At 42.8% G+C, this 24,425-nt stretch overlaps 1 protein-coding gene across 2 annotated transcripts in view; it reads right to left on the minus strand.

Annotated features, from left to right (window-relative positions):
- The window catches only part of PID1 (phosphotyrosine interaction domain containing 1), an 89,680-nt gene that overhangs the window by 63,366 nt on the left and 1,889 nt on the right, over positions 1–24,425 (minus strand). Inside the window, exon 2 of one of the 2 annotated variants that reach the window (XM_075098790.1) lies at positions 14,885–15,536. The exons of the other annotated variant lie outside the window; for it this stretch is intronic. The gene's annotated coding sequence lies outside the window, so the exon portion shown is untranslated. The remainder of the gene's footprint in view (positions 1–14,884; positions 15,537–24,425) is intronic. 2 annotated transcript variants of the gene reach the window in all.

The following is a 24,425-nucleotide window of genomic DNA, read 5'->3' on the forward strand; positions in this document are numbered from 1 at the left end:
AGCTACAAGCTAATGAGAATCTGTTCCTTTCTCTAAAGCTGTCCATTTTATCACCGACTCCTTTGATGCTAATCTACAGCACTGCCTTTTCCAGGTCTGAAACACCCCCAGGATTTAAGCCTGGCATTCTTGAGGATCTCCGAGGGGTCCTCCTACTTCCCATGGACACAAGCCATCTCCAGATGAACAGACCTGCTTCTTCAGCAACTCAGGCCTTTTAGAAAGCCTCTATCAGGGTGCAGCTGCCCAAGGCAAAGAGGGCAGAGGGCAAAGAAAGAAGCCTGGTGGCTTCAGCCTTCCCTCTCTCCACACATCCCCATGAGCACCATCAGTACATGCTCCAGAGCATACCCAAGGGAACCACGCCTGGCCAGTACTGCTGTCCCATCCCATGCACCTTCCCAAGCGGATTTCCCTGGCCTCAGCTACGCTCACAGGCACTTTATCTACTGCAATATTACTCCTTTCATGCCTCCACCAGAAAATTATTCATCATGGGGAAACTCTGCTAGGATTTATGGACATATAAACCTTTAAGCAGATGATGCAGAACATAGATAAAATTTGGGTCCCACTGCAGTGCAAATGCATAACCCCTGTCCCCAGGGGGACTTCACACAGTAGGTCTTCACACTTAAAGCCATAAATAAAAGCTGCACACCAGAAAGCCTACATCAGGAATAAGGAATTCTACAGAAAGTGATCAAAAATACCCTTCTACAAAGTGTCTCATTAATTCAGCAAAGCTTTAGAATTGGATAATTGATAGGATTTGCACCAAGAAACCTTTACAAAAGAAAATCAAACCAACTCATTTACATTCCTGTTTCTCCTGCAGCTACCTTACTGGTTAAGCTGAGCAAAAAAAGCCAGATGCAAAATTACTCTGCTTTTTCCAGTGCAGAATGAGTCAAGTAAAGCAGTTGAGGACGGCGCTCACCTTTGTTGGGTCTAACCTGCGGCACCCATGGACAGAACAGCCTTCTCATATCCATATCCTCCAGATATAAAGGTTGAATCTGCATGGGTTTTCAATGGTTTTCAAAAGTAATTAATATTTTCTGATGTTTCCATTTTTCTGATTTTCAAAGGCCTTAGCACTTGACAAGAAGGGAGATTAAGCTTCCAGGTTTTCACAATTTAAGCACCCAAACCCAAAGACACTCAGAAACTCCAGCTTCTCTATAAAACCTCAGTTTCTTCTTCTTTACCTGTCAGCAAAGTTCAGATAATTTTGCAGAAGCCTAACTAATCTCTCAGCTGAATATTAAGTTTCAAAATGCTAGTGATTATACACATATATACATATCTATGGTTCTTAGAACAACAACAACAAAAAAGGCAGCAAATCCTTCCAGAAAAGAAATGAAATATGCACCATGAGATTCAACCAGATGCCCTTATCCCTCCAAGGCATGTTTAATACACTGTCTGCCAGGACATACGGGACCAATTAAAAAGAGCTAACTCCTCACACAGGCACTGCAGCATCACTCTGGAGGAATCTACAATTGATTAAACAAACTCAAGTAATTCCATTCTGGAATCACGTGCTCATTCATAACCAAACCCCAGTCTTTAGGAATCCCATATGCCATGAAAAGAACCATCCCTGCTTCCACAGAAATCCACAGAAATCCGTGGCAAAACAAATCTAGTTCAACAGAACTAGTCCCCGTCTTTACTGCTGCTTTACATGTGCTACTACCTGCACCAACATGAAGAATTATTACTACTTTTTAGAGTAGTAAATTGATATTTCAGTGTTATAATTCAACATTACCAATTAAATGAAGACCATCAAATGACTGAAATATTAAATTGTTTAACTACAGAAAATAGAAGAGCTCAAAACTACCCAACGTTCCCTTCCAGCAAGACCAGCAGAATTAGAAGACTTCAGCCCTGTGCAGGCTACTTATTCTTTTTTCCAGTAATTATACTCCCACTTTTGTCCACTCTGCTCCAAACTTTGTTTGACACATCAATGACTTGCAAGTTTTCCACACAGAAAACAGGTGCAGAATAAACAATCCCACAGAGTAGCAGAAGAGAAGGAACATCTTTATTCTTAGTATAGCTTCCACTTTCTTCCCCCCCCGTTGATTGCTGACCACCTTAAACACCATCCATTCTCAGCCACTTTACAACTTAAATAATTTTGCACTGAAAAAAGCCAATCAATTTTCAATCTGCAAGTTTTGGCTCAACTTTGAGAAATGAAGTTGCAGAAGAAACAGGAATGTAAATGAGAAGTGGTTTGGGGTTTTTTTTATTAAATGTTTCTTGGTTCAAATCCTGTCAATTATTGCAAACAATATTTTACCATATTTTGGGCTTAGGGGAAATGAAATAATATAGACCATCAACATCTAGGGAAAAGAACCTGGGCTGTTAAAGCCCTGAGTTTCTTTAGATGCAGATCTAATACATATTCCTGTAATACAATACAATGCAAGTATTCTGAACACCCATGACGTTTACGGTCTCCAGTGTACCTGTGTCAGGCAGCTAGTTAAACAGATGTGAAGGAACCAACAAAATTAAAATAAATGAACTGCCTGCCCAGCATTTCCCCACTGTCTTCTTTCTTTGCCCCATTCAATTTAACTTAGAAGCATTACTGATGTAGTTATTCCACCAACCCTCAAAGCAAATAGAGCTGTAATTCTACAGGAGATGTTAACAAGGCAGCTTTTATCGAGCTTTGTGCATCTGAAATCTAAATTATTTACCCTGAAAGAGAAGGGAGTGAAAGAATTTAGGGGCCTCTGATAAAATATTGAAGTATTGAATCTTGTGAATACCAATTAGTCATTCCTCTGGGGAAAAAAAATTTCAGGACAAATATTTCTTTTAATCAGAAGAGGCTTGTATTTGGCTGAAAATACCACACAACTGTGATGCAAAATGTTTGAGCAGCTTTACAAAGTCAGTCCTCTATAATTATACCAAGACTGCTAAAAATTCCGCTTTCACAACCACCACAAATAAATTGTCTAAATAAATCCAGTAGATTACCATGCAAAAATGTGTCTTCTACAGCTTAATCTTGCAATAATGCTTTTTTTAGCATGTCTCTCTGCCCAGATATCCAGCTTTTATTTGCATTCTGACCACAAAGCAGAAAGGTTATCAATCTTAAAATTCTTTTTTTTTTTTTTTTAGTACTTTAAATTCGTCATGCTGCAGCCCTACCAGTTTCTTCTCAACTGTGCTTATCTAGCTATTTGCATGTATAATGGCCATACAGTTCTTTCAAAAAGATCTCCAAGCCAAACTAGATGGTGCCGAAGTCAGTAATCTGGCCAAATCGTAAAAGAAAAAAAGAAAAAGAGGGCCATTCTGAACATTTACTGATATGGCAGTAACCAGCTAGACTGCAAATACAAGGCAGATGTGTGCATGCACATAGGGATTCAATATGAATCTCCAGTGGGGCTTCTGTATGGGTGAACCCCTATTCTGCAGTGGGAGAAGAATCCACAGAAGACTTTTCAAGGGAATCTGTCACGTATTCTGGCCTCTTTCACAAATACTTCTAGGAAAAGTAACTGTCTACCTCACAGTGTTTGTCACAGTTTCTCACATTTGGAAAGCAAGGATCATTTCAAAAGCAATTAAACACCAACCCTTGAGCTAGGATCATCGAGGCCAACTACTCTGAGAGCACCACCATAAGGGAACTGCACTGGAGAGCTTCTGTTGGAGAAGTTATACAGCATACAGGGAACAACGCAACAGCTACACAGGACTTCTGCCTCATCACCACTTGCTTCCACCAGTTTTCATTACAGCTGCCGAGATCCTCAAGACTGCCCACTGCAAAGCTTCTCTGCCTACACGCTAGTCAAGAGCACTCTGCACAAAAATGTTCCACATGGGCACAAAATAAGGCTTTGCCTCCACTTGGGAGGTCAGAGGGCAGTCAGAGCTGAAAGCTCAAAATGAAGATTTCCCTTCCTGAGGGTTGAATCTGAGCTAGATGACAGAGGGCTGTTTTCTTGCTTTCCAAGTGTTACCATTATTTAAAGGAAAGTCTGTAAAAACATTTGTACCACTGGTAAGTTACTTGGGAGACCACCGCAACTAAAATATTTTCATTTAAAAAAAGTATGTCATTTCAGTCCAGAAGCAAAGCTTGAAACAGATAACCTCAGAAGTGGAAAGTCTGGGCAAACTGTTACCTGAAGTCAAAGATTCTGAGAGGGAACTTTAATTCCACATCAATTAATCACTGCTAGTTCCCCTCTGACATACCAACTTTAAATACAGCTACGCTATTTTCTGTCTTAGATGGCTTTAGGAGCAGAAGGTATCCTTGTTTGATATTTATTCAATTTTGGATCCCAGGTTCTCTGCCTGGAACAGATTTTCAGATGACTTTAGAAAAGCCTCTGAAATAATACCAGTCAAGTTTTGCGTGCACAGCTATTTGCACAAGCCAATGCTACAGTTTTACAGGACAATCAGCTAGATAAACATCTGTCTGCTCCGTTCTGAGCAGCTGATGAGCACAGGAGAACTTTGATCATTCAAAGCCTGTTCCCTCCTGGGTGAGATCCAGCAACCACCACAATTGAAATGCTCCAAGTTTTGCCTTTTCCCGGTCTTTAAGCACTGGTTGGGTATCTTGTGCATCTCAGTGTCATCCACACCACAACAAGCACAACAGAGAAAATCAGAGGTTGAAAAGCTACAGCATCTCCTCACAGAAACAGAAAGACTAACAACATTTCCTGCCGTTCAAGCTGGGCAAGCGTATGCAGTAGCTATCCATAAAGGACGACCATAGGTTTTAACTGTGGCACAATGAAAAAATTATGTGACAAGTGCACCTGCTTAAACATTGATTTTTAAAAAGAATCAATTTGTAGAAATAAAGGTTCAACATAATTTCAAAACCATGATACTCCATGCAGTGCTCCATGACTAGTGTAAAGATTCAAAAGAACCAGCTTCAACCAGCACGATAGAAGGCTGTGGTTATAAATCTATTTACCCTGTAGCACCTGTAGAAAAGTGGTTAGTTCCAACTCCTGCCCTATGACATGAGCACTTCCACTTTCATCTTTTATCACCATTACAGTTCAAAATTAACAGACTATGGCAGCTATCACCAATACTCCCAACCCAGCAGAGTAAAACTGTTCCTGAAGCAGATTTGGGATCGCCTTTTCTGCTTACACAGTAGACAAATCACAAATGCAGTTTACTGTGAAACCGCCAGTATTTAATAGTGTTTAATGGTGTGATACGTATCAGTGGGAAAAGAGTAAAAGCGTCTATCTAGAGAACAAATTAGTTCATCAGCTCCAGTACAGTTTCTGCCCTTGCCTTCCTGCCTGGATGTCTGCTGCGGTATTGGAGAATGGGAGTAGCATGCAGCTTGTGGGCTATTTATTTGCTGAAATTCCATCTCAGACAAGACGGCTCTGGGTAAGGAACAGGAGAAAATTCTGAAAACAGCATAAGCAACAAATGCACCATTGAAGAAATAACACAAACAGGATGTAGGGGTAAGTGTCAGTGGTAATTTGGCAGAGCTACCTACAGCAGCACATGCCACCCGCCCTGGGTTGCATATAACACTCCCGAGGTGTTGCTGCCCCACAGTAGGTTAGGGTGTAGCTAGCCTAACTGCCCCCCATGGCTGCTTCATCATCATCGTCACAGAGGGTGGCTATCTTTCCATTTATTTAGCTGTATATATGCATACACCGCAGAAGGAACAAGCAATACAAGGCTCATTTTTCTCCAGCCCATTCGGTTTGGAAGAGATTCCTCACCAGTTCAGCGCATGAAGTGCTCTGGCTTCAGCCTCTCTTCTCTTTGGCACACAATCAAACAGTATTTAGAAGAAATCCAATTCTTCTATGAAAGCTGCATCTCGGTAAATTGTGTCTTACCTCTCTTCCCTATCCACATTCAAAGGGAGAGAACACTGCATGGCTTCCAAAACCATTCCCATTTGAACATTACTTTCCATCTGTACATGTTCCAACTTTCAAAACCATACTCAGCATGAAAAAAGCAAAGTTGTCTTACCCTATTATATTCACTTAATAATCATAACCAATTTCTCAGAGAAGTCCTCCAGGCACAGTTTTAATGTTAAAGCAATTCTTGCTTCATTTTAACCATCCACTGATGCAGAGATGATAGCCCAGCTCATTAAAAAGTACAAGGCAATATTTCAAGAAATGCCATAATTTATCAGGCAGAGTTTAGTCACGCTCCACACAGCAGCCTGGATGCACAACACCAACTGCCTCTGACACCTCCGAGGGGCTTCAGTGCTGGGTTCGGGTTTTGGGCTCAGCTGCCCACAGTGCATGAAGTCACACGGCAAAGCTTCCTGCTACAGTGATAAACATGTCATCTTCTACCTGCAGTTCTTCAAGAGGCTTAGCTACATTTAAAAATGCATGAATCCCACTTGAGTGACAACCCTTTCTTCATGTTAAGCATTTGCACCCATTTAACTAGGTATAAAACCCATTACAAGAAGGATGGTTGGAGAGAGGATAAATATTGCAATCATTGTTTTGAAACTTTAAAATATTTACATAGCACAAAAATTCACACATTTGGACGCAAGTCCTTAAACTAAACAGTGACAGCTCTCACTTTGTGCTGCTAGACAGCAGTTGTTGGTCACTCGATTTGATATCCAAGTGGTTAGATCCCACACCTGGGCCATGCAAATTATAACAGGCAAAGCAAGGAACTGTTACCTGGCATGAGGTTCAATCTAATCCCCAAATGATTCTTTTGAGGGACTGCACTTCACTCCTCACAAGTACTCCTGAACACACAGGAAATATTGGTCTTTGGAGTCATGTAAGACAGGAATGAACCACCTCTCCTACCCATCAGTAGGTATCCTTCCAAGAAAAAAGGAATCAGAAGAAAGTGGTAAACCCTTCCCAAGCCCTTATTAGGAAGGTGCACATTTGGGACCATGCAACATATCGGCAGCCAAGTGATAATTCCATCAGGAAACTCAAGTAGTGGCTCTGCTAAACTAGGTGCTACACCCAAGTGAGAGACTGCAAATCCAGAGTATCTTCCTGGTCCACACCGACTCTGGAAACATCACACTGCTCTGCTTTAAGCTTCATGTTTCTTTCTGGAAGAAAACCTTATTTTTAAAACAAAGCCCACTAGAAGGAGATTAACTGCCCTTGAAAAATACTTAACAACCTCTTCGCTTGTTATGGAACAGCTCATAGATGTGCCAGATGAGTGCTATAGACGATGATAATGCATTAAATAAACACTTCTGTTTAAAATCCATAAGCCTACTTATGACTACTTCGAGACACACAAATATCTACAGCTTATTCAGTTCAAGAATCCTCTGCTCTCAAAATGTCTATTCAGCAGCCCTGCCAGATACTGTTTCACAATACTACAGGCTCACTTATTCATAAACAAATCATTAACATTCTTGACATAAATCCATAGCGTACAACAAATCCCAGCTATGATAGTGTTTTACTACATTTGCTGTGCCCATCATGAATGGGACTTCTGTTTTCACAAAAAAAACCCTACTCTCAACAAATAAAAGGCAAATTATTCTCTGCAAGAAAATCAACAGGATGAAATGCCTATGCACAGATTACAAACTAATTTTTAAGTCCATATAGTAATATAAACCTGGCGTTCAGTTAGTGAAATGGGGTCCCACAATTTATGGAAGAAATTTGCTTGCTAGAACTCTAATAATTAAGAAACTCTGATGGTTAAGTATGCCGTTACAGGCTTTTAAAATTTCCTCAGCTACAAGGGAAACCTTTTACACATCCCCGTTTCTCCATACACGGGCACAAGGATCATCTGAAAAGACCCTTCTAAAGCCCTTCAGCATTCACTCCCCAGGGTTTTATTTAGAGGCCTAGATCACAGGGTTTTAGCCAAGCCCCAAAATGATCAAGGCCCATTTTTACACACATACATAGCTTAAATTAGACTAATTAAAATGAATGGAATAGCTTAACAAATGCATCAGAACCAGGCTGCTTATTCTCTCTGAACAACACACTTCGCATAGATGGCAGCACAGAGCAACAGTTTAAATGAGGGTTTCCCTAAAAAACACATTCCACAGGTAAAACCTCTGCAGGTGCCCCAAAAAGGCTCTGGCACACAGGCAGCATCCCCTGTGCTGAGGGGCACCATGGGTGCACAAGGGACACCCCCAGGATTCCCTGCCTGAGCCTGGTCTGCAGCAGAGGGGATGCTCCCGCAGCACCTCCCAGGTATCATAACACAGCATCCAACCATCAGCAGCAGCAGGCTGCCTGCAAAGCTTCAGAAATCACAGGGTTAAACCCTCTACCCTTAATTCACTAATGCCTTCCTCACCATATTTAAAGAATTAAATATGGCCGTTCAGGGAGGCATCTAAGTAATGCAAAAAAAAAGAAAGAGTGAGTGAGTAGAAGACAGTTAAACTTTCCATTGATGCTCTTGGCAGACGAGAAATACGCTCACAAGAGCTGGACTTCTCCCTGGATTGATAAACATAACGCAGACTGCCTTCTGTGTCGGCTGCCAGCTCAGCCCAGGGAATAAAAGGTGTTTTCAATTCCGGATAAGATACATGTGCATTGAAACATTGAATACTTAGCAAGGCCTCAGTCCTGCAAATCAGGTCCTTACTTACCGTTCTGTGCACAGGCCTATGGGCACTGGTAGCTGCTTGCAGTAGGTAAAAATACGCATATGGCTGAAGTTTTGCAGAAGTGAGACCTTTGTTCATGTAAATACATGCACACTTTGACAGCAATTACACTACGGAATTTATTAGGGGCATGCTGCCTCTTTTTATTATTTCAATTGGCACAGCTTTTCCATTTACAGCTTGTTTTAGTTCCGGTTTTGTGATAATTTCACTGCAGTACACTCATGTATTAATATATACAGCAAAACTGGCTGGCGGTCTTTAGGTCTGGCCTACTGAGGGATGTTCTGCAACTCAGGAGAGCAAGTTTACAGGATTTATTTACACATCTCACTCTACCCAGCCTTCAAAAACATTTCAAAACTATTTTTGCCACAGAACACAGCTACCAAAGAACCATTGGGGTTGTCTAGCCCGGCTTTTGGTACCAGAGAGGTCACCGTCTTTAACAGTTCTTGCTTTCACCCCAATCTCCCAAGGCTATAACACATCTTAGTACAGAAACCATCACAGCTAAAGGAGTGCAAGGGTTGAATAAGTTCAGGAATATTTTTATTTGCCTCCATGTTTTCCAAGCACCTCAGAATCACAGTTTAAATGTTGTCTGCAACAGTAATAAATAAAAGCCAACTTTAAAAAAGCAACAACAGCAATTTAAGGCAGAAAAATCACATGTAATCACAGGTCTATAGAAAATGAGGCACTGCAGAAATCCCAGACTACGTGGGACAGGCTAAAGAAATACATGATTTGAAAGAAGGTAAACAGCTCTGCCAGGAATCAGCAAGGAAATCAGACAACAAGTTAAGCAGTCATTTTCAGTACGATACAACAGCAAAACGATGCTGAAACCTTAGTGTCAGGACATCTGAGAAGATGGCCACGCTGCAGAGCCGCCCAGGAAGCACCCAGTTAGGAAATACACACCACACAGCTTTGCTGAGCGATGGCCGGGAGACGGCAGGGGTGAAAACAGCTGAGTAAGACTGGAAGAGTCTGAGGGAAAAGTGTACTCACAACTTGGAATAATTGCATCCTGCTGAGTTATGGGTAGCTCGGGGTACGTGTGGGGCAACTTGCTAACAGGGAGCAATGCCAGTGAAACACTGCCTGCAAAGTGTCAAAAGCCCCTACACGTTTACCACACAGAAAAAAGCAACTGGCAAAGCTGGAAGACAACAGCAAAAACCCGGCATTAACGGGGAGGCCGAGCAGAAATCCTGCTGACATACGTGTTTGCACCTTTCATTTCTCCATTTCTGGAATACACCAGTATTGCCAATCCCAACTTTCCTTTGCTGACTGGTGTCCGCATAAAAGAAGTCTTCGAAGTTTTGCAAACCAACAGCTGCACATCACCTGGTACTGCTAACCGTCGTTCACTAACCTGGTTTTGAAACTGAAAAAAACACTACACTTTTGTTTCTAAAGGCAAAAGCTGGTAATCAAAACCTGTCTGTCACTGGCTGTGCTCCGAAACACTTCTTATGGCAAACTCCAGCTTGTGCTTGCGCAACAGTGTGTGGTGCACATCTATGCACTGTGCTCCAGCAGGCACACTGACCTCACCCACTTATCTCCTTCAGTACACCACTGCTGTATTTTGCCCACCAACCTAGGTTTTTTTTAAAAAAAAAAAAAAAAGAAAAAAAAGAAAGAAAAACCAAGGCACAACCCTCAGGCCCCAGATCCAGCAGCAAAGTCTTCAGTATTTTAACAGTGATTTCCAATAGGAGAAAAGCCAAGCCTGGGTCCTCAGATTATCCTCTGCAAAATCCCAGCATTGGTGTTACCAAAAGAAAAGATCAAATGGATTGGCTCAGACGGACTATTATTTCTGTACCTATGTTTATTAGCACTAGGTACATAAAACTGAGAAAAAGTGAGGAAGTACTAGAAAAAACACACAGTGATGTTAACCACAATGGCAAGCTAAAAGTATGTACCGATCATTTCCTTCGGCCAGGAAATCTTTTCAAGCTGTTTCTTTTACAGCTTGTCACTGGGTAGGAAATGTTTTTTAGCCAGAAAAATATTTTCTTTTCCAGAAGACTCCATCAAATCCATGCACAGAGCACAGTGTACATTTTGATTGGAATTAATTACTTGTTTACTGTGGTAGTTCAACACACAGCTAATCCCCACATATTGTCTAAACAAATTATTTCCCCCGGTAAGTGAAGAATGGTCAACAGCAACAAACCACTTTGTTGTTTTAAAAAAAAGCTGGCAACACATCTGCACACTGTAAAAAGCTGAAGAGCAACATTAGAGGATACAGGAGGATGTCCTTTGTACACCTTCCAGTTTTTTCCTAAGTGAAGGTATTCAAGAATAAAACATTACCAAATGTAACAGAATTGAGATGTTCTAATATATGGAAATAATGTCCTAAGCCCAGAGCTATTAATTCTTAAGAGCTCTGGGCTGTATTTTATCATTATTGTCTACAAGTGAAGGATGGTTGTAACAGTCAATTCCATTTCTCCCCAGTGACTACATCATGTGCTAGCTAAATCATTTATTAATGTCAAAGGCTGACAATTTTCAATTAAGATAATGAGATTCTGGAGTCTCTGGCCATCTGAACCCTGTTTGTGCATACCCTTTTGCCAATTAAAAAACAAAACACAAAAGGAAGCGACCTGACAAACTGATTTTACTTAAACTGAGTACTAAGTACTAAAAATGTAGCATTAATCCTTCCACATAGCTGTAGCTACATACCAAGAATAAATATTTATACTAGTAATCACATGGTGTTAGGGGTTAATACAGGGTTAACAAGATGTTAATAGAAACATGCACATCTTGCTCCCCATTGTAACTCTTCAGCTCCTCAGGTGAGGACCCAGACTTTGTCCAGGCAGTATCTGAGCAGATGGACACACAGCATCCAAGGTCTGGCTGCTCTGGAAGGAGAGGAAAGGGCGAAACAGCCAAGAAAGGAAAATAAGGAAATGCTCACTAGCACGGCTGGGAAGTGGGCAGCCTCCCCGCCATCCAAAGTGCTCTGCCGATCCTGTGCTGGGTCCAGAGGAGAAGGACACATCCCTCCAGCACCAAATGCTGTCTAGGAACGGCGATTAATTCCAGATCTTTATAAATACGACCCTGTGTAAGTGAGCATCCTGTCCATTACACCCCTCACTATTAACTTCCAGTGGAGTATCTATAATGTAAATGCTGGTAGCAAGTCCTATCAATTTTTTTAAAGCCATCTCACATCCACTCTTTAAAATAATTCTTTATCTTGACCCCACTGACTTGGGGGTGGGGAAGGGGAAAAAAAACACACACAAAAAAAACTGACAACCACACAGTGAAAGTTAAGGTAAGCTACACAGGGTAAAACTTCAAAATCCCACAAAAGTTCAGCAAAATCAAGTCAGAGAAATACACAGCGTTGGACCAGTTGGTTCAGACATTACTAAGAACTGGCTAGGCTCCACACACTTTCTCTTTGCTTTGTTTTACTTACAATTAGTTTGCAAGAGATGATGATTAGCTAGAAAAACCACATTCTCTTTTGACCTCCAGGTGTACAAAGCAGAACACCATTAAATATTTCCTAGAGCAAACCTTGGATCTGTACACAGGGTGCAGTAAACCACCATGTGGGATAACCAGCCCCAGCAGTAAATCACTGCACAGCGATTACAGCACAAACTCTCACCATGGAGCCTGTTCACTCCTGGTCAGACCTATCAAGACAAGCAAGCAATTGGAGGCGCTGAGTAACACAGACGTCTCAGGCAGACGCCTGCCTCCAAACTCTTCCAAAGCCTTGTTCAAAGGCTGGACCCACACAAGCCACCACATACACGAGAATTTTCAGAGCACAAGATTACAGCCCAATTTTCTACGTCAGTGTGCACTGCCAGCCTAACTCCCTGCTCTGCTGGAGATCAGGACTTTAACATCTCTGTACCCTGTTGATGCCCATACACAGGAAGGATTAGAAGGGCCAAAGACAGTGACAACGACTACCAAGTGTTGCGAATCACCTGGGCAAAGCAAGGGGCCTTATTCTGGTGTAAATGGCATCACACCCTCTGTTCACCAGGGAAATGTCACTGCATAGCATAGAGGATCTAGTGCACATCACCACCTTTACTACAGGCATTACTAGCACTGCAATCACCTCCTTTCAAGAGGAAAAACTAATTACATTAAGTAGGTAATGATATAGTTGAAAGTCATTCTTCCACACTCCGGGAAGAATAATAGATGGACAAGGTGCACTGTGTCAGTCTGTTCCCATTGCAAAATAATTGCCAAGTCCCCTGGCGTGGTCCTAACATACCTGCTCCCTTCCCTGGCCAGCCAATCCTGCTGGTCAGATATGAGGTGGCATTGCAAAGAGAGCCTTCACCTGCTCCTTTAGCTGGACAGCTATAATGAAAAGGCTTTAATAAAACTCTTTCTTAAATAAAACTGTACTGCTGCATGTTGACACCTTCTAACCAGGATGCTACAAAAGACTAATTTTTCTGGAAACTATATTACACAGCCATAACCGCTCTGTGTTAATGGCTTTGCAGCACAATTGCAATGATTGACAATGACTACCTTTGTTATTCAATGCTGCAAATTCAAAACACCACTTTACTATCTACATGGGAAGGCACGTACAGTCCTGTACGGACTAGGTCATTTTTAAGGCAAATGTTTCAGTCTGATTTATGCAGGTGTATAATGAGTTGTAAGACTCGGTAAGGAGACCAGATTGAAAAACCTCCCAGCAACCAGTTTAATTAAAACAAAAAAAAAATTACCAGACAGATTTTGGAGTAACAAGAAAGAATATAACAGCACTTCCCTATTGTCCTACATATGAATCAGAGTAAGAAAATCTTAGGAACAACGTTTTTTTCCCAAGATGCAGCAGACTGCTCTCTAACTTCAGCTCTGTAATGATGGCTGCTGGGTAAGAAACACTTTTTTGTTCCTGAGAAATGTTGGAGGAAAAAAGGCGGCAGACCAGGCATTTTAAACCCTTTGAAGAAGAGAATATATTAAGTTTTCACAAGAAAATATGAACGTAAGAAAAGGTCTCAGAAACAGACTGAATTCACAAATGAGAAAATATTTGCTAAAGCTCTGATGCCAGGGCAGCCGCCACAGTCCCGCACTGATCCTTCTGTGAGGGACCCACGCTCCCTTTTCTCCTCGCAGAGGGGAGGTACCGTGCAACTGTAAGGTTTATTAACACTTCCATAAATATTTTGTAAAGTGGTTCCCCCCATCCAAAGCAAGCGAGTGGTGAGCTCACAGAGTGACACAGACGTTCCTGTCAGATACATAGGAGCCCCTTATCCAAACAACATTACAGCTCCATCCAGAATGACTTCAATAACAAACACTTTCCTAAAAGAAGTACAGAAATGTTCAGTTCAGCTCTTAGTCATTAAATCTTTTCACATATATCTACTCTTCAAAAAAGAAAAAAATCAGATAAGATTTGGACTCTTAAAAACACATAAATGAAAAGAAATGCAGAGTAAATCCACTGGCATTAGCAATGGCACTTAGATTTATACTATTATCAAGATCTGAATTTTGACCAAAAAAAAGACCTGCATATAGACAGGGGAAAAGTTTATCCCCAAGTGAACAAAATGACATCTCTTCAGACATTAATGGCTTCTAAAATTCTCTAGCTTGATACAACATTAGTGATTTAAATGCCAAACCACATTCACTTCGTTTATCTTGGAAAGTTCCACATCCATGCAAGAACACCCTCAGACCATAACAGAGGAACAAAAGGTCAGGCTGTTACTTCCAAAACAAGCACAGTAAGCTTCAGAACAAACAAGGTATGGGCATTTCCCTGGTCAATGCTGCCCACTGCATGTGGCTATTTTTCTAATGTTACGTAAGCAGCATGATTAACTTCTGATGTTGAGAAATAAAAATCCTAACCGGAAAAAATATCAATGCCCTCCTAAAATGATTTATACCAACCAGAAGTGAGCTGTTTCAGTGCAAGGTTTCTGCAAATGGGGCTCCCAGACTATGACTGAACCCAGACCACTCACAGACCTCTTTGATCCCCAGCTGCCAACCTGCTCCTCCTACCCCCAGGAGCTCTACATCTCTACAAAGCACTCCACGTTAGTCCAAATTAGATTCTGCCTCTCTGACAAACCTCCACCTATGCACATCTCACTGCCCCCCTGCTCTGACCTGCTGAAGCCCATTCCAGACTCAGAAAACGAGTGGGAGCTTGTCCAGCCACAGGGGTGAAATCGCTAAACTGCAGCTCTGGAATGTCTCTTTCCAGGTGAAGTTCTTGCCATAACTCATTTCAGCTAGCACTTGCAGCTCACAATCTCTTCAAAAGTGACTTTCCTTAGGGGAGATGAGCTCCACCACTTCTGCAGCCTGAAACTTGTCAGCATTTTAAATCTGAGAAGGATGTAGGAGCGCGGCTTCAGGAAAGGAACAGTTAAGCAGTGACTAACTAGAACTTCAGTGAATATTTTTCACTGTGCTGAAGTGCCAGGGCTTTCCATCACCCTTGGTTACAAAAGGCAGTCATCTCGATCATTTAGAGACATGTCCCAGGCTTGCCGTGATGAACAGAAAGGCTGCCCTTTGCCTCTGCAAACCCTGCAGCAAGCCCAGTATTTCTGACGGGGCTATTTCCTGCCCCAGGCAGCCCCACTGGACACCCCCAAGGAAGCAATCTGAACTCTTGTCCATGATAGTTGTTGAAGAAAACGAAATCCCAAGTCTTCTCAGTGGGGTAAGTCCTTGGAAGTGTGAGTTCCATCACCGGGCCAGAAACTGCAGGTTTGTGAAGGGGAGGCACAAGGAGTCGCATGAGACCTCAAAGCTACAAGAAAGAGAAAGAACTGAATATTGCAACACTGATCCATAGGAAAAGGCAACAGCAGAACCCACCTGAGCTTCTGTAACCTTTCAAACTGTGCAACTCTTCTTTCTAAAGCAACTCAGTATTTTAGAGGTACAAGATTAAAACATTGCCCTTTGAAAATGTTACACATCCTAGCACAAAGCTTCAGGCTTTAATGAAAAAAGAGCCTCTAAACAGCAGATCAAAACAGTCGCTCACAGACAAATGTATCCTAACATTCCTTATAAAGCACTGAAAAGTTATACTGCCATCTCAAATGGCAAGATAAAAGTTAATGGATTCAAAGTCATGGAGATAAGACTGCATTCTTAAATCTGGGTGATGTAACACACATTTATCAAAGTGAACTGTCCAATCTTGTAGAAAGTAACATCCCTTCTGCAGATCTCAGCACCAATGCTCCACCAACAAGAATGCGACACAGAGGGCTCCGCTTCCTCCATCATCCCAACCACATTTCCCAACGGCAGCTTTGTTGGTGGCCACGCTGCACCGCCTGGGGGGAGCCAGGGTCACAAACCCACAGTTCCCAAGGGCAGCTCAGCCCGTGAAGGGGCCAGGCTCAGATCCAGGGCCAACCCCTATGCCTTGTCCTCAGCTGGAGGCTCACCCAGGTCCAAGTGTCTTGGGAATCACTGCTGGGTTCACTCTTCATTGCCTACCAGAAAAATTAACCACCCAGCACTCTAACAGCACTGCTCATCGCTCCAGCAGTTCATTTTAGCAGGAGACACCAAAGCTGTCTTTACTGTAAGTATTTTCTCAAACACAGAGTACCATGCTCAATAGGCCCTTTCAGCCAAACTATTGAGAGGACCAGCATAAAATTTTCAAAATATCCTTTCTTCTGATTCTAATCCAAACAACAGAGCACAGCTGTGAAAACTGAAGCTTGTGCAAATCTGCGCTGTACAGGCTTCTTCTTAAACACTGGGACAAGATTCAAGCTTCCACATTTTCTGATTCAAACTTATGGTCAGGCACAGAAAATTCCTGTGGACTAGGGAAAAAAGACAGGGGAAAAAAAAACCACAAAGCAAAAAAAACAAACCCACATTAACATTGATTCAGCATCTTTCAGCAATGGTGGAACTGGCAGCACAGAAAGCAATATGGACACTATGGGATAAGTAAACCAGACAGAAATGTGTCAGTTCATCCTCTGCACACACATGCAAATTCTTCTAGATTTGGGTTCACCTCTGCCTTGAAACAGCTGCATATGAGAAATCTGTTAATTGCCTGTTTCTGTACCTCGAAGTAATACTTCCTCAGTCCCCTAACAAATGATCCCACAAAAAACATCACTCAGCTCATCAGACAATTTGAAGTCCCAAGCTGCAAAGCAACGCACAGTCAAAATCCTCTCCCCAACCTTTGTATTAACTTACTCCCATTAATCTGATGCTTAAACTGATCATATCTGCAGAAGATGGCAGTGAATTTCATCTTCCAGAAAATTCAGTGCAGTTAGCTGGGGCAGAGGTACATGCTATGCCCTGACACCCAGGCAGCCTGGGGAGCTGCAGCTCAGTGGTTGCTTAAATTCTAAAAAGTACTTCTCTGGTCAAAAACTGGAAGAAACATAATAAACTCCCAATGGAAAAGTTAAAAATGGGCATAAGGTTCTGTTAAATAATCTTAAATCAGGGGAAAAAAATTAAAACCCTGTTTTGAAGTCTGATGTATTTTTTTCTAACAATTTTTCTGCTTGTCTTTATACTCTCCAGCTTCAAGCTGGAGCCAGAAGAACCAGCACACCATGACACAATTCTTCTCCTGGTGTTCCTCTCCCAGCAGAAGGAAATACTAGAAAACTGAGGACAAGATTTCTTAATATAACATTAGAAACCAAGTTCAGCATATTAATTTGGACTGGATAGTTTTAATAAATAACAGAGTTTTTGTTTGCCTGTTGTTTCAACCAGAATGACTGGAGGGAGGGGTAATTCCCACCCACCCCACCCCAAGAATCTATACCATTTTTCAGGTCAGCACAGATTAATCCTGACAGCAGGAAAGCTTGTCCCCAGCTACAGGAAAGCTGCAGAGCAGCTGAAATTCGCTCCAGAGAGCCTCCCCCTGCAGCCATTCAGAGGAGAAGCGCTGTGTCCACCCACCCCTTCCATCTCTCAACACCCGGGCTTAGCGAGGGAATGGAGAGCTAGAAACTTGCAGGCTCAGATGATGCATTTCATGTTGCCACCATCACCACAGAGGTCCTATGCCCTTGGTCCCCTGCAGACCCCAAACTCCTCTGTCCTGGCCTCCAGCCAGCATCACTCTCACGAAGAAGCTCTATAGCATGGAGAAATGTTTGGTTTAAATCAGACTAGACAAACTTTCTGTATCTCCTGTAACAACCCAATAGGTGGAATTGCTGCCCTGCTCTCAAACCCAGCCAGGCCCAAGGCTGGTACTGACCCCAGTGGAGCTTGGGCCAGATCCCACTGCAAGATTTTCAGGGCAGCTATTCTACCAGTGGGACCAGACTCTGAACTTCACTTCTCCTCTCCAGACACTGAATGACTGGACAAGTTTTCAAATGGGTAAAAGGCTGTCTGGGAAAACCTGGCCCTAAATGGAGGCTCTGAATACTTGGAAACTTACTCCAGGGTCATTCTGAAAGCTTCATATGAAAAGCATGGCATAACCACCTCTCAAACCCAGAGGGAACTTGGCACAGGAAGAAAGAGGTGGCCACAAATCTGAGCTTCAGGACATTTAGTTAACTTTCTATCTGTTCTCGGTATCCTTGGCAGTCCCATCAAATATTATCTGGAGAAAACGTGTTCACATGAGGAGATGCCTGAAAGTTGTCCAGTATGACACAGACCCATCATCACAAGGGATGGCACAAGAGCGCCAACTGCACTGGTGTTACAGGATGAAGATCCCAAACTGAACAGCATTGCACTCACAGCATAGCTCAGTCAGTAGAGCTCAGTAACTCAGGTCAGAAGTGTAGTGTTAACGTTGCCTGGAGCACAACCAGCCATTAAGCTGAGAGGGGAGTGAAACAGCCCCAAAAGGCCCCTCGACATGCTCCAGATCTCCCACCCCGGCCCTTGAAGCACTCAGCACAACATGGCAGAGGAAGCCTGGAAGGGAACAGAGGCCAACAGCTGAAGTGGAAAAATTTTTACATTTCCAAATCGACACTGGAATTATTACCACCGATAATCATTTTGTCAGAAAAGCGGTTACTGTTTAAATGCTCCCAATGAAAACATATACGGTGGTTCTTCAAAAAGACCAACACTTCAGAAGCCATCGCTGAACTGCTACGGTAAGGGTCAGTGCAACGAGATCAACTTAATTATTCTGAGTCTGTGTATAATTTTTTTGAAGTGCCATCATTAAAAGAATATCAAATACCAGAAATACACAACTTCATTTATCTTAATATTCTGTGCAAAGACTTATATTTGCCACTCCATATTTTCAGTATTTCAGCAGGAAAAAACAAATCATGAAAAGCCATATTAGGTCTTCTCAGGACACAACTGCAATCACCCACATTTAAAATCTTTGGTCAAAGAGTTCTTATGCACTTATTCAGAAACGGCCCAGCAGACTAACACTACTGTCACCAGTAACTTTTCCAGCTATTATTTGAAGGGCAAAGTTCAATTATTTTACATGAAAGCACTGAGGGTGGGGATGGGACACACACAACACCAAACAAACAAGTACTAAACATTGTTTAAAGGGACTTTTGAGCTACACATTTACACATCTCTGGGCAAGACTCTCATCTTGCTTGCAGAGAGCCAAATCGCAAACAAAGTCACCACCATCCAGCTCTACGTGAGAGGATGCTAACACAAAGCCTTGGCAGCCTAGCACACCTCCCATCACCCAGCTGAAGGTCTGTCTGCTGTGGACACAATCGCACTTGGACGGAAATGGTAACGCTCTGGACATACCACTGCTGACTGTCCTGCTGGCTTCCACCAGGGACAAAGAGAAAATAAGAAACAGGCAGTTAAAACTCTGAACTACTTCAACTGAATGCTTTAGTCTGTCTTCCTTCAAGGAGATCACTTTTTTTTCTCTTTGTCATCAAACAGGCTGTCAGCTTCATAAACAGAAAGTAGTAGTATACTACAAACAAACCCTTAAGATCATTTCTCAGGGGGCTTTCCACAATGCAGTCACTGATTTTGATTTTCTTTTGGTCATAGAATGCTTCCCAAAATTAGCATTTTTCCAGAGCCATTCATTTTCTACAAAGAATAAATAATGTAGAAAAAAAGGAACTGCCCAAGCTAAGTGGTGCCAGATGAGCTTGCTGGAATCCCAGAGCTTTGTTTTAAAGATCCCCGACTGCTGTAAATTCATGGCAGCAAACTAGGGTGAAAACTTCGATGCCTTGAAAGACATCCTGAAGCTATATAGTGCCAAAACACTGGGCTGTAAGACTTCCTGGATGTTTGCATCCACATGACTCAAGCTTAAATTTCAAATACTTTTCACTTTTTCCTTCTGACGTAATATTTAATAAAACCAGAGCTCAATAGTAGTATCAGCCCAGTGGTTTCTGCCTAGACAGCTGTTTGTGTGCTTTACACTTACAACCTGTTTGTGTCTGGTTTAAAGAAGAGTTTTTCCACATGCTTTTAAAAATTGGAAAACAATTGTTTCAACTGACTGTATACTGCATTTTTAATAGATGTATGCATCTGAGCACCAAGCATATAATAAAAAGACGAGTTCATTTTGAAAGCATCAACAGCACCTCAAATCACATTACATCTGAAGAGATGCAAACAAACATTGTCATAAAACCACTGTACCCATGATTATCTCAAAGCCATTACACAAGGGAAACACTGCCCAGAGCAGACTTTTCTTTAGTGAAGAGTTTCAATGTTCCTGACATGGGAAAGGTGTTTGATGTGTATACTAGGTGGTAGTTGATGCATGTAACATGCATGCATTTAGCAACAGGCTATCATCCTCAAATCTAAAAGTAGATTCAAGATGCACAGTTACAAACCACAGCAAAACAAGCAATGTGTTTATGAAGCCTCACAGGTCAGCACTCGCAGGTACACCAGAAAGTGAGCAGCAACACCCCCAATACTGCTGCTTTCACTTTTTTCACTTCCATCAATACCTGCGTTGGGTTCTTACTGCTATATCTTAACAACATGGAGGGAAATCACACCACCTCGTCAAAGACTGTGGTAAAGTAACCTTACATAAATGTAGTTTCCATGGACTTCAGAGGAGCTGCACAAGTTGCATGATGGCAAAATTAAGCCTCCAGGTTCAGGGAATCAAACTTGCCCAAGCAAAGAAGGACCTGAAGCTTCCTGCCTGACATCACCCACTTCGTCTCATCTTGCCCACTTGCAGCTCTCCCTCTCAGTATTTCACAGCACATTAGAAGAGATGTGGAACTCTGTTTTATGAAAGAAAAATTCTAGCAGCATGAGAATACGCTGCAGCCATCTGCTATTAGATCCTTGCCCAGAAATGGCCCAAAACTGTGGGCTTTGGTAAGAATATGGAATTTCCAGATGAGTAGACAGAGAATCACTGTAGTCCTACCATGAACACTTGGCCATTTCCATGCCCTTATGAAGCCAATTCACCACATGATGTCCAGCCCAAAAGCAGGGAGGCAGCTGGCAACAAGGGGGTCTCTCCTGCTCTTCTCCAGTGGTTTGGGGCAGGCCCAAACAGCAGAAACCAAGTGACCACTTGGTAAGAGGCAACCGCGTGCCCAAGAAAAGCATCTGAAAGAGTAGCATTTTCCCACCCAGAACCACAAGCCAGGGCAGGATGGAGGATGGGAGTCAGCTCTGCAGCATGGCACCCTGTCTGCTCCCCACTACCCAAACGCCGCTCATGCAAGCCCACCAACTGTACCACACGCAGAAGAAAAGCAAGAGCTTCTCCCAGATGAGGGCTCGTGGTCACAGCTCAGCTCAGGGATGCCCAGCATTACAGCACAAGGCCAGGCAGCACCAGCACCACTGTGTTTTGTGCTCCCAGAGAAAACGTATTTGGACACAGAGATCCCTATTACCCACACATGTTAAGAGAAGCAGGAGAATTTATAAACAGGGCTTATAAACAGCAAGACCTCGGAAACTATGCACCCACTGGGATTTATTATCTAGAAACAATGTCTGGCATCAAGCTTCCAGGAAAATTTAGGTTTCAAAGCAAATAGCAGTCATCTCTCAGACAGGCATGCAAAACTGCACGAAGACCTTGCTTGTTTTCAAAAACTACTTCAGAGTCCTCACGGGAGGATCGCCGAGGCCAGCAGCTCCAAAATCCCAGCTGCTCCACTGAGGGCTCCTGACCCTCACGTCCCAAACCAGGCACAGGGGCACATTTGGAAATAATTTTAAAGAAAGATTTCAGAAGATTTTCAGCATCATTTCAACCAGTGCCACTGCCACAAACATCGAGCCAAAAATCAGAGTGCACTGCTTACAACCATCAGTAAGCTCTGCTGCAAACACAGCGATGAAAACCATACCCAAAAGGTACAGCGAGGCCTGGGCTGGAGCCCCAGTGTTTCCAGCAGGCAGAACAACCCTTAAGTACCTGAACGACCCCCTGGTCGCTGCTCCAGCAGAGACAGCAAGGCACTCACATGTCCAGTGCATTCATCCACATTTTACTGAACACAAACCAGGAATGCCGCCACAGAAATCAGAGGGGAAAAAAGTCTTCAAAAAAGAAAGTGTCCCAGACAACCTCTTTTACATTAAGCATGAAAAATGCTAATGCCTGAATTATCTGCAAAATCACAACTTTCTTGAGTACCGCACCAGAGACTCGCTGATCCCTATGGTATATTCCTGCAATGTCCCAGCTTGCGCCGTTTCCCATGTAACTCACTGTCCCTCTAACTTTGGAGAAAATACACGTAACTGCAATGTTGCTATAGGTGAATGAATCACAAAAGGGGAAAGGAAAGGAAAGGAACAGCAGAAGAAAAAGCAGGCTTCACTGTATCATATTTTCAAGGAAATTCCAGGAACCTGGATATTTAAATTTTTCTAGCTTATTCTTCTAATCCATTTAATTTAATTCAACATATCTTCCAGAAACAGCAAGGCTTCTTCATTAAGCAGCAGCATGACAGGAGAAGCTTCCATCAGAGAGAAGTGGAGAACAGTGACACAAAAAAAAAAACCCAAAACAACACACCGCCAAAAAACCCAAAACTAGTGATCACTGCTTATTCCAGCAAAGCCAGAAACCAAAGTCCCTGGAAGGGGGGGTGCATTTCAGCAGCTGTTGAAGCTTTCAGCAGCAAGTGGCCACAACAGCAGTGGGGAGATGTTCAGCTAATGCCCCAGCTCACTGCATTTTTGTAACCCAGCTGCTGATGACACTTCATTCCTATTGCGTATGCGTGAGCTCTGCTGCTGACCTCACTACTGGAATTGTACCCATCTAGTCAACGCCAAAAATTTCAGCACAAACTGTGAAACTTGACAGGACTGAACACATTTGGAACAAAAGTGGCTTTTACATGAACAGCCACAGACCAGGAACACGCAGCCTTGTTATAAACTGTGTGAGACTGGGAAAGGAGACCCATAAGCCATAGATGACTGTGTCAGAACATGACAGAAGTCTTCATGCCATGGTGCTTACTCCCATTCAAGTTAAACATATGCAGCTGTACTTTGCAGTGAGGGCAGGACTGACCCACACCAACAGGCAGTCACTTCCAAAGCCGGTTCATACTTTCCCTTGCTGAACCAGGCCAAAAGAAATATTCTGAAAGATGAAAATATTTTCACTGCTGTTTTACTTAGGGCAGAGCTGCACCTCATCACGGCTGGATATTAATGCAAGATGCATCTGAATCAAAATTATGCCATAGACAACTGACATATGAAAACACGCTTTCTGCACCCATACATCAGCTTGAAGGAGAACCTATAGAAGACATGGCTGGACCTGCCATTATACATCCCCCAAACACCCCGCAGTAGTGACTTGGCATAACCTGTAATCGCAGAACATGTGAATAGAGACCACAGGACATATCTACTCTACCCAGTGACCAAATACCCACCCTGCTACGACCAACATCCCATGCCCAGCACCCTCCCAACACATGCTTGCCAGCCAGGGACAAGCAGAGGGGTCCGCCTTCAACACCCTGATGACACCAAGATTTGTTTCACAGCAGCTGGGTGCCAGGAGAGAGAGAGGCTGGGACAAAGAAAGCAACGTGGGACATCTGAAACTGAATTAAGATGTTGAGTGGGGGGAAAGGCGGCAAGAAACATGTATTTATTGCCCTGCACAAACACTCCTCAGGGGAGGGGCAGGCAGCATCTCCAGCAGCTCTGGCCAGGCTGGTGATACACAACATGTAACTCCTGGGGATGGAAGAGGAGATCAGGTTACTTGAGGTGACCAGATTTCAAAGTTCTTTTGGAAAAAAAAAAAAATTCAAAGGGGTTGGGGATATTAGATAGTCTATTACCATGCAAATCTGGCTCTTGTGTGTATGGATTAGGATCAAGTTCCCAATCACAGGATCCTAGTTACTCCCAGCATCCTTCCACTCACTGTATGCATTTTGTCCACTGTTCACTATGTTGTTACTTAAAGCCTTGTGTGAACACAGAATTATTATGGGCTTCTTGTGGCTTTTCCAAGGCTTTCCCCTTCTCCCCACTTTAGGAGCCAGTACAAGTCCAAAACGTAATTTAATTCTGCAATTTTGGATTCCTCTGGCTTGTTTTTTTAGAGCACCTACAGCTTTTCATACACTTCCCCTGCAACTCCTGTTGGCAAGAAGCACAATTAAGGCGCTTAGCATTTTGGGAGGCTCAGGACGCCTGGAGTCTCCAG

This window comes from Phalacrocorax aristotelis, chromosome 7 (genome assembly GCF_949628215.1).
Source record: "Phalacrocorax aristotelis chromosome 7, bGulAri2.1, whole genome shotgun sequence".
NCBI lineage: Eukaryota > Metazoa > Chordata > Aves > Suliformes > Phalacrocoracidae > Phalacrocorax > Phalacrocorax aristotelis.